Consider the following 10,517-nt stretch of genomic DNA (forward strand, 5'->3'; position numbering starts at 1 on the left):
CAAACAAAATCTCATGAGGTTGGTTTCTGGAGAGCGTGGGATGGTGATGGTGGTGTGCAATTGGCTAAGAGGAAAGCAAGGTGGACTAAATGTGCTGAAGCCACTGGGGCAGGTGTAGATGAATCCAGAGTGTCTGGAAGTGACCTGCAGTTTATTACGATACTAAAATTCCCACCCTTACCAACTTGAAACAGCCTGTTTTTGCTCCTGTCAACTGAGAGACTGTCCTAGCTATGCACACCAAAGTTAGGGATAAAGGATCGTAATATACATAATCTTCGATAGTTTAGGAAAATGATACTTTTTTTTTCTCTTTTTTTCTTTTTTCTTTTTGAGACAGGGTTTCTCTGTATATCCCTGGCTGTCCTGGAACTCACTCTGTAGACCAGGCTGGCCTTGAACTCAGAAATCTGCCTGCCTCTGCCTCCCAAGTGCTGGGATTAAAGGCGTGCGCCACCACCACCTGGCGATACATGTTTTATGATGATCAATCTTGACTATCAACTTGATGGTATTTAGAATCACCTAGGAGACAAAACCTCTGGCTGTGTCTGTGAGGGGCTTACTAGGAAGGCTTAACTGGAGAAAAAAGACCCCTCCTGAAGGTGGGCATCGCCATCCTACAGACTGAGATCCTGGTCTAAAGCAGCAGGAGAAAGTAAGTGCAGCTTCAGTATCCATCTCTCTCTCTGCTTCCGGACGGTGGATACACTATAACCAGCGCCTTCATCTACAGCTTCCACAGCTGAGCCACTGCCACCGTGCCTTCCCCAGCGTGATGGACTGGACATCTAGGCTGCAAGCCCAAATAAGTCCTTCTTCCTTTAAGTGATTTTGTCAAGTATCTCATCATTGTAAAGGGAAAGGTAACAAACATATATGTGATATATATTTGTATATACATATATGCCTATACATATGCCTATATATGTATAAGTATATATTCACATACATGCATACTATATAACACATACACATATAGATGGGGAGAGGGAGAGAAAAGAAGAAAAGGGCGAGAGAGAGAGAGAGAGAGAGAGAGAGAGAGAGAGAGAGAGAGAGAGAGAGAATTAAAATGGAGCAAAGCATTAAAGAATAGCTATTCAGTCATAGCCAACTAACTAAGTAGACAGGCTATAAAGGTGGATTTTTGTTGTTGTTGTGTTTTATTGTTGTTCAGAATTGGGTATTGAAATAGGGTATCATGTATCTCCAGCTAGCTTTGAATTTACTGTAGCTGAGGCAGGACTTGAATTTCTGATCCTTTTGTCTCTACTTCCTAAGCTCTGGGATGACACATGTGTGTGCTACCGTGTCTTTGTTTTCTCTGTATACATCTCTTAATATTCTTAAACTTTCTAAGTTTTTAAATCAAAACTTAGAAAGATAAATCCATGAATAGTTAGCCTTTATTATTTCTCACTGATGAGCCTTTAAAATCCTGAGATCTTGTTAAACACTGGTGTCCCCCTCTTTACCCACATAGGACCTTCCTTTTATAGATTCTTGCTTAGGCTCTCAAAACAAATAATCATTTTCAACCAAACACTCATCACATTATCAATGAGAAGAGGACAGATGAGTTTTTCGTTGATTTAGTCAAGAAAAGTCCAGGCATGATGGCATGAGTCTGTGAACTCAGCTGTTCAAGAGGTGCAGACAAAAGAATTCCAGGTGCCACCTGGATAACATGGGAAGATTCTTCCTCTGTAGGGAGAGGAACTTGGGGACTGGAACGAGGAGAGGAAAGAGGAGAGGGAAAGGAAACAGAGCGTTCCAGAATAGTATGCTAGCAGGGTTGTCTGGAATGTACACATAGAATGCTTAAAGTGGAGCAATGGCTTTCTGCATGCTGGAGCGGCTGAGAACCCATGAGGCTGTCCCAGCCTCTTATTGATGTCCTGGATTGTCCTAGTTGTCTGTCTGTATTGGAAGACTGAAGAAGCTGGAGTCAGGTGTTAGTGGAGGACAGTGAAAGCAACTAGGAGAATAGACACAAGCAGGAAGCCGTGCTAGGCCAATCAGCATGCACCAGGATATTTTATTGAATCACCCACTAAACGGTCCCATCCACTCCAGGCAAGTGTCTTTTTGTGAGTGTTACAGCTCTGAGGGGAAAGGTTTCCCCAATGCAAGTCTTATAGCTCTGAAGGGAAAGTTGTCCTGGAAGGTGGGAGTCAAGGAACACCACCAAGTCACATTGCACAACAAACCTCATGCAAGAAACTTACTGGGAAAGACAATGGCTGCCTCTGCTCCTTTGAGAAGCAGGAGGGAACTGAGCTGGAGGCAGGCTTTATACAGGGTTTCTTGGCAGCAGTTTTCCAGGATAAGGATTTCCAGGATTGGTGGGGTTTCAAGTCCTGAGCTTGGGGTGAGCCCAGGAATTGGTGGGATTTCAAGATCAGGGATTGGTGGGATTTTGAACTCGGGATTTGGTGGGTTTTCAAACCTGGACATAAGCTCAGACGTTTTTTTTTTTTTACCCTACACTTTTTCTTTCAGTTTTTAATTCCTGAAAACGCCCCAGATATTGGCCCCAAGGGTTGGTTGATTCTGGAATCCCATCAAGATGACAGTCAAGATTAACCACTACAATTAGCAAATAGACCAGGGCTATAAACTGGTGGTGTTGTAGTTCTGTCCATCTCTTTACCTTCTAAAGAGCAGGAGCACCTCTCTTAGCCTTGCTATCTCTGACGAAGAACAGGGACATGGAGCAGAAGGACCTTTCTAAAGCAGAAGTTTACTGACCACACCGTCATGCTCCTTAGAGCGCCCAAGCTTCCGACAACACCTTGCATGACTTGGTTTCTGTGGATTTCTCCTTTCTCATTTCTAGCTTAACCCTCCCGCCCCCCTTCCCCAGCTCTTCACCAAATGCTGCAACTTTTCTGCATTTGCAACTCCTCAGAAATACCCTGCGCCTTTGTTCAAACTTTTGCACTTCTTGGAACCCGCCTCCTCCTCATTGATCCAATAAACTCTTACTCATTTGTTAAGACTCAAAGCAATTGTTCTCCAAAGCCAAGATACATTTCTGAGAAGAGACTCACTTTCCCTCACACATTGACCCTTTAGACCTATGATGTGACAGAGAGGAGTGTTGTAGAGAAGCTTGGGAAATCAACAGGGAAGCCCACAAAATTTACATTTCTCTATGCTTTCTTCCATCTTGGAAAACCATCACAGAGAAGTGGCTTTCCCGAGGCCTCTTGATTAGTTAGCGGCAGAGTTGACACTGTAGGTCCAGGATAACGCCTGCCTTTACTGATGCAACATTGGGCATCCCCTGCCAATCAGAAGAATCTCCTGAATTCTCTTAGATCCTAGAACTTTCCAGGCCTTGAGAGGATGACAAGACAGGCAGGTTCACTGGCTTCTAGAGAAAGCACCAGCAACGGTTCTTTGATCTCCAGGTTTATACCTAATGCTTGGAATGGTACCAGAAACCTCTAGAGGTTGCATACCATAGACTCTATGCCATAGAAGATGAGGCATGGGCTCTGGAGTCAGACAATTTGGGGTTTATGTTCCAAAATTACCATTTACTAATTGTAGAACTCTAGGAAGAATGAACATTCCTTGTGTGAAAAATATGTAGATGATCTTTCTATGGGTATCAAGGGAGAAAATTGCACTCAATCATGCCACACAAGGTCAAGCATACAGTGAGGGCTTAACTAGTGTGTTATCTTCTTCTGTTCCAGACTGCTACTTTCCTTCTTCCTCATTTAGGACTTTAAAGTGTCTAACTCAAGATAAGAGCTCTTAGTTCAAGTTCCTTCAAGTGTAAAATAAGATAATTGATTACATGATTTCAATACCCAAATATTTTAATGTTTGCTTTCATTCGTCTTCTCAATTGAATCAGAGGATTTAGCACAAAATCTTCCCATGGTTGTGACCTGAGCAACAGGTTTTGCTTAGAGGAAGTGGAGGGGGGTAAAATGCAAATGTTGGTGGCTAAATTGGATTTCCCTGGGTCTGATGACTTCCAAGATGCCTCTAAAATATAATTTCAGTGATGATGTTTATAGAAGGGATCAACCTTACCCCCAAATAATAAGTAGAATTAGTATGTTCAACAAACACATTTAGCAACATTGTATCTCATTCACTGTTACATCGGGAAGCATAAAGATAAATAGAAAAAAGGAGAGAGAAAGAAAAAAAAAAAGGAACTTAACCAGGAGTTGGGTGCACTGACTTCAACCCAAGAGATCTGGTTTCTGGTCACATCTTTGTAAAAACTCACTTCATGGTAAGTCCCTTAAAGGTGTTAGCCTTTAAGTCGAGCTTTTCTCAGAGTGAGGTGAGAGAGCTAAAATAGGTGACTTCTAAGATTGTTTTAATTTTGAGTTTTGTTTCTAGATTATTCTCTTACAGTCGGTATATGTACTCAAATATTTCCTGGAATCTTCCATTTAGATGAACTGTAAATATTTCAACCAAACATTTCTCAAACTGACAACTCACCTTATGTTCCTTGCTCCCAATTATGCCCCAAAGTTTTTTCTACTTCTAGGTTTGCAGGAGACTAAACCTCACAGCTAAATGTCATAGTGTCCCTCATGTCCAGCATTCAAATAGACATCAAATTCTGCTGTCAGGTCCAAAAGAATCTTCAATTCCACAAACTCCTAGAGGCAGTCCAACTATCTGGACATGAACTGAACCCGTACTAGGAGGATTTCTGATAGTTAAATAAAAGCCACCATTCCTCAGGATCTTTCAAAGCTTGTTCCCATCAGCCAAAAGAAAGAGTCATTTCCCTTACCTCTGGCAAAAGGGACACGTGGTTCTTTAATTAACATATACTGTTAGCGTCTATCAGAATATGAAGGTCCATGCTGGCTTCCAGGATCCCCCAGTCCTTACTCACAAGCATTTGTTATACATTTCAAAGCCCCCACACTAGTGTTCTGACCTTCCCCTCCTCCAGCTACTCATTCTGCTTACAACCTTGCTATTTTCACTGTTTTCTGTATGTTCTGCTCCTGCTTCTCTCACGATGCTCTCTATTCTCTATGCTCTCTCTATTCTCTATGCTCCCTCTATCCTCTATGCTCTCTCTACTCTATCCCCTACTCTTCCTCCCTCTCTTGTAGATAGCCCTGGCAATGTCCAGTCTGCTGGCCATGTTCATGCTATTTCTTTCTCTTTCTGCTCTGCTCTCTTCTATCTGCATCTGGATATTTTCTCCCTTTTATATACAATAAAAGCTTTTGCCTTAACCATACCATGGAGAGGTTGTGTCTGCCGTTTCTCTACTGTGCTTCCCTGTGTACACCTGCCAAGTCTACATACTAAGTGGCTCTGGTGGACAGCTTCTCCCCTCCAATGGGCACTTTTTGAGTTAGGTCTTTAATTCTTCCAGTATAGATAATAGGAAACCATTATTTCTCCCAGATTTTAATTTTAAGTAAATCTGATCACTGTGCCAAAATAATTTTTCTAAAGCAACATCAGGTCCAAAGAAAACTCCACTACCCCAAGTTCTGGTGGTTAAACAAAAGTCAACATTCCTCAGAAACTTGTGAAGCCTGGGCCCCTCTAACGAAGGATCCCACTCCCTTACCATTGGTAGAGGGGATGAATGGCTATCAGTGGTGCCTCTTAGTGTAACAAAGCACATGCTGGCTTCCAGGCTCCTGTAGCATCACAAATACTTACTTCTTCTCACCTCATCCCCATGCTATAAACTTCTCCAGCTCAGAAGCACTGAGCCTCCCACCCCTACCCCAGCTATTCACTTTTCCTTATGACCTTGCTATTTTAATTGTCCTCTTTTGTTCCTCTCTTGAGAGTTTTGATATGGTGTGGAAAAAAAAAAGAAAAAAAAAAGAAAACACTCTGCTTGCCATGAATCCACCAAAAACAAAGTCAAGGAAACTAGCAATCAAATGATATATTACATACGCTGTTGGTTTAATACCCCTACCCTCAAATTATGTGAGATATCTTCGGACAGGCTTTTAAACACTAGACTCTGAAATGGAGATTTGTTCCTAAATGAAATGAGAACTGTTCTAAGGTATGCTTAAGGAGAAGATGTGATTGAAGAAAACAGCCAGAGGCCTCTGAAAGAGTCCAGCGCATGGAGAGAAAATGTCACAGTGAACATGGCTAGCAGACTGGACCAGGCCAAGAGAAGAGAGAGGGAGGAGTGGGAAAATGGGGGAGGGGAGCAACAGACCAAGAGAGCAAAGGAGACCAAGAGCTAAGAACACTCACAGCTGAAATGTCTTGGTTACATAGGAATGAGAAGCTGGGGAAAGGGAAGCGTCCGGGCTGGAGAGGTTTGGGGTATGGGGCAGGGTGAGGAGAACTGAGAGGAGATGTCATCATCTTAGACTCTGAATCAGGTACTTCCTTCCTATACCAAGAGAGCCTGAGGCCAGCGAGATGTACGTTAATAGGCATCACAGTTAACCATTTGTCCAGGGGTTTCTTTTGGACATGTCAGTTTGCAGAGAGTTTATTGGGGGATTGCTGGAAAACAGGAAAATTGCCTGTGAGGTAAGATGGAAGTCCTGAGCAGAAGTGGAATTTTGGATTCAGTTGCAGCAAAGGTTTTTGTTCACTTCCAGAAGTCTGACTTTTCATGTCTGCTCCAACTCAAGGGGACTGGACTTCTACATTGATTTATCTGCCAACTGACCGGTTTCTAGACATGGGTTGATTGCAGTAAAGAACTACTTGGAGGCATCTGGAGAAGAACTCAGCTGAAACACTAATACTCACAGCATTTGGGAACAATTACTTTGGTCCTGAGTGGGGTTCAGAGCACCTTCTACATGACATAGCATGTGCAGCATTGCACTGTTTTATAGATAAAAAAGCAATCTCCACAGCACTATGACTTACCCTGGCTCACACAAGGCCCTGTGCTTCTAATTTATAGTTGTCTGCATGGTTTGTTGGCTCCCTTTATCCCTAAAATTGAGACTTTAATAGTGTAAAATTTTCATTACAATGAGCACAAACTTGGACCTTCTCTTACTTTGAGTGACAGGGTACATTTTCACATACATTAATCATCTGAGGAAGAATTAAAGCTATATCAAAGACCCCAAGCAAGGATTCTAGAAAACAGACAATAAATGTAGCAGGATCTGTGGGGACCCAGGGCAAAGAGAACAGGACTATGTGTATGGCCCAAGATGTCTTTGTAAAACACAATCAACTAGGCATCAACTCCACTCTTTGGCCAGTGGCAAAATAATGCCTGGGAGGTTTTTCAAAGAATTAGGTTAGGCAAAGAAGAAGGAAGAGGTGAGAGACAGCTTAAAGTGAATATCAAGTACTTCCTAAAAAGCTAGGATAGATTAAAAGAAGTCAAAAGATCTCCACTGATAAGTAGATTAGGACGTAAGGCCCAGAGTCCAGAAAGGGCTGTCTTAGAACAAGTCCATGGAGTCACAGCTCTTTTCTTACTCTGGACTCCTTATCTGGCCTTCTCATCCCTAGATATCAAAGGCCCTGATAATGCTTTTACTAAGCATTATGTAGCCTAGGCCAGTTTGGTAGGAGGTGAAGGAGTTTGTATCAAAATGCTGACTCTGTTGTTTATTTATTGTATGATGTCAGGTAAGTTATCTAACTATGTAAGCCTCAGTTTGCTCAATCATGAGTTGGAGGGAATAAGAGTTAGACCCAGAGCAAGGCTAGGAGGAAGCCGAGCTGCATGACGGCAGAGGTCTCATAGTCTTGAAACCCTGTGTCCTAGTACATGTGAGCAAAGATCTAGCATTTTACAATATTCTTATATTTTCAGGACTCCATTAAATAATATAGGAAGCAGTGCGTCTTAGTGTTTCTATTACTGTGAAGAGACAACATAACCACAGCAACTCTTATAAAGGAAAACACTTAATTTGAGGCTGGCTTACAGTTTCAGTTTAGTTCATTATCATCATGGTGGAAAACATGGCAGTGTGAAGGCAGACATAGTGCTGAAGAAGGATCTGAGAGTTCTACATCTTGAACTGCAGGCAACAGAAGACTATGAACCACACTGGGCATGGCTTGAGTATATGTGAGACCTCAAAGCCCTCCTCCACAGTGACATACTTCCTGCAACAAGGTCACGCCTACTCCAACAAGGCCACATCTCCTAATAGTGCCACTCCCTATGGGCCAAGCAGTCAAACACATGAGTCTGTTGGGACCATTCCTATTCAAACCACCGCACAATATGACTGCTTGTTTCTTATCCAGCCTCCTGTCCCAGCATATGGCTTTCCTAGTGTTTGACTGTACTTTCCAGGAGAAATCAGTGGTCTGGGATGTAGAAGGAATGTCTGTGCAAAAGTCTTCACTGGAGAAAAAGCTGAAAAAGATAGCTGGCTCTGCGGGTGCCACCTGAGCACGTGGTGTTTAATACCCCAGACAACAGGACCTAGGTAAAGGGCTCAGCATTCTTGTAGCCTTATCTATGTTCTGTCATCAGACTTGGGAGCAATGAGTCATCCTTTTTAACAAAAATAAAACAGACAGAAGAGGTGTTTTGTTTTTTGGTTTTTTGTTTGTTTGTTTTGGTTTTGGTTTTGGTTTTCCCAACCTGGAAAGGAGGCAATGTTTGAAACAGGTCTCATTATATAGCTCTGTCTGGGAACTTTCTATGTAGATCAGACTGGTCTAGAACTTGCAGTGATTCTCCTGCCTCTGCCCTCAAGTTCTGAAATGACAGGCATTTGTCACCATTTGAGGCTTGAGGCTTCTTAATCATTCACTCCCAGAAATATTTCTTGAGATAGGATTTATTTCTGATTACTTTGCTCTTATCATTTTTCTCAATATAACATGGCTGAGGAGAGCATTTGAATATGATCTTTGATTTTTTTTTGGCATAAAGAATGTCATCTAAAACTTGATACGTATACAATCTCATGATCTTCTTTTTCTTTTTGAGACAGGGCCTCATAAACTTAAAATGGCCTTTATGTATCTAATTGCACTTCTGATTTTCCAGCCTCCACCTTCAGAGTGCTGGGATTACAGATGTGACTATACTATACTACCTCAAGCTTATATGTTGCTGAGGGTTGAACCCAGGACTTTGTGAATGCTGGGTAAGCATTCGCCAACTAGCTATGACTCTAATTCTGTACATAATACTATTTGAGATTTTCTTCCATAAAATTAAGCAATGGTATGCAATAAATGCGAGTTCTGCTAAAGAAAACAAACATAAAAGGGTATGGGCACAGGTTACAAATTGTCTAAGCTGTCACCATGAGCATTCCATGTATGGTTAAGGGAAAGGTTTTATTGTAGATTATGACAGAGAGAGAACAGCCAGAGGCATATAGAAGAGTCTAGAGAAGTGTGGGGCTGTCAGGGTGTAGGGGAAAGGGGGAGGGAGAAAGCCCGCATCCGTCTAGAGTTCCTGTGCTCTGGGCAGGTGGACGTGGGAGGACTGCTGGACGCTTTCCACTTGGCCCTGGGTGGGCATCTGACTGTGTCAAGCCACTGGACCCCACTCGACTGGGGGTGAACAAGGGGGTAGCCCCCTGATACCAGGGGCCCTGGGGCGACACCCTCGGTCCCAGGGATACGGGAGAGAGGGCAGAGGGAGAGAGGTTCCCACGCAGGCGAGAGTCCTTAGTCTGGTCCGTGGCTGGAGCACAGCTTCCATTGGGAGATTAGAAATGGCTCATTAGAAGAAAGCCTCTCCTATCGTCCAAGCACAGCGGGCCTTGATGAACAGAGACAAACTATAGTTTTAAAGCTTTATTATTGAAAGTCAGGGAGAATGGAGAGAAGGTGGGAAGAGAGAGAGAGAGGGAGAGAGAGAGAGAGAGAGAGAGAGAGAGAGAGAGAGAGAGAGAGAGAGAGAGAGAGAGAGAGAGAGAGAGAGAGAGACCAGCCATGGCCAAGAGGAAGGAAGGGGGAAAGAGAAAGAAAGAGGAAAGGCTAGAAAGTAAGAAAGAGAGAGTAAGATGGAGAGTAAGGTAAGTAAAAGTTTAAGAGAGTAAGAGGAAGAGAGAGAAAGTGAATGAGAGGAGAGAGAGGGGAGAGAATGAGAGGAGAGAGTGAGGTGGGGCAAGTAGCCCCTCTTATAGTATGCTGTTATGTTGGTGTTGCTAGGTAACTGGGAGGAGTCTAGCCTGAAGGTCAGAAGCTTGGGACATTGTCTAAGTGACTAAAAGCCACCTTCTCCTGTGGGGGCGGTAACTTCGACAGGAGTCAGGGGTCCAGGAGACATGAGGGAACGCCTTCCACCCCATGTAGGTGAATTATCACGACCGGGTCCCGGGGTTCCACACCTCAGCTCAACTGGAGACCAGACTGTCTGTGCATAGCCCATTGCCCCACAGAGAAGAGGTAGAAAGTAGAAGACTGGACATGGCCAGGGCTATCTGCAACCTAGGGGAGACCAGCAGGGGAGAGAGGATAAATACACTAAGAGAAGCAGGGGCAGAGCCAAGAGAGAACAGAGTGAGAACAGCAGGGTTATAAGGAGGATGAGAGGCAGGGAGGAAAGAAGCCTGTGAGCTGGAGGGAAGGTAGGG

This window comes from Mus musculus, chromosome 1 (assembly GCF_000001635.26).
Source record: "Mus musculus strain C57BL/6J chromosome 1, GRCm38.p6 C57BL/6J".
NCBI lineage: Eukaryota > Metazoa > Chordata > Mammalia > Rodentia > Muridae > Mus > Mus musculus.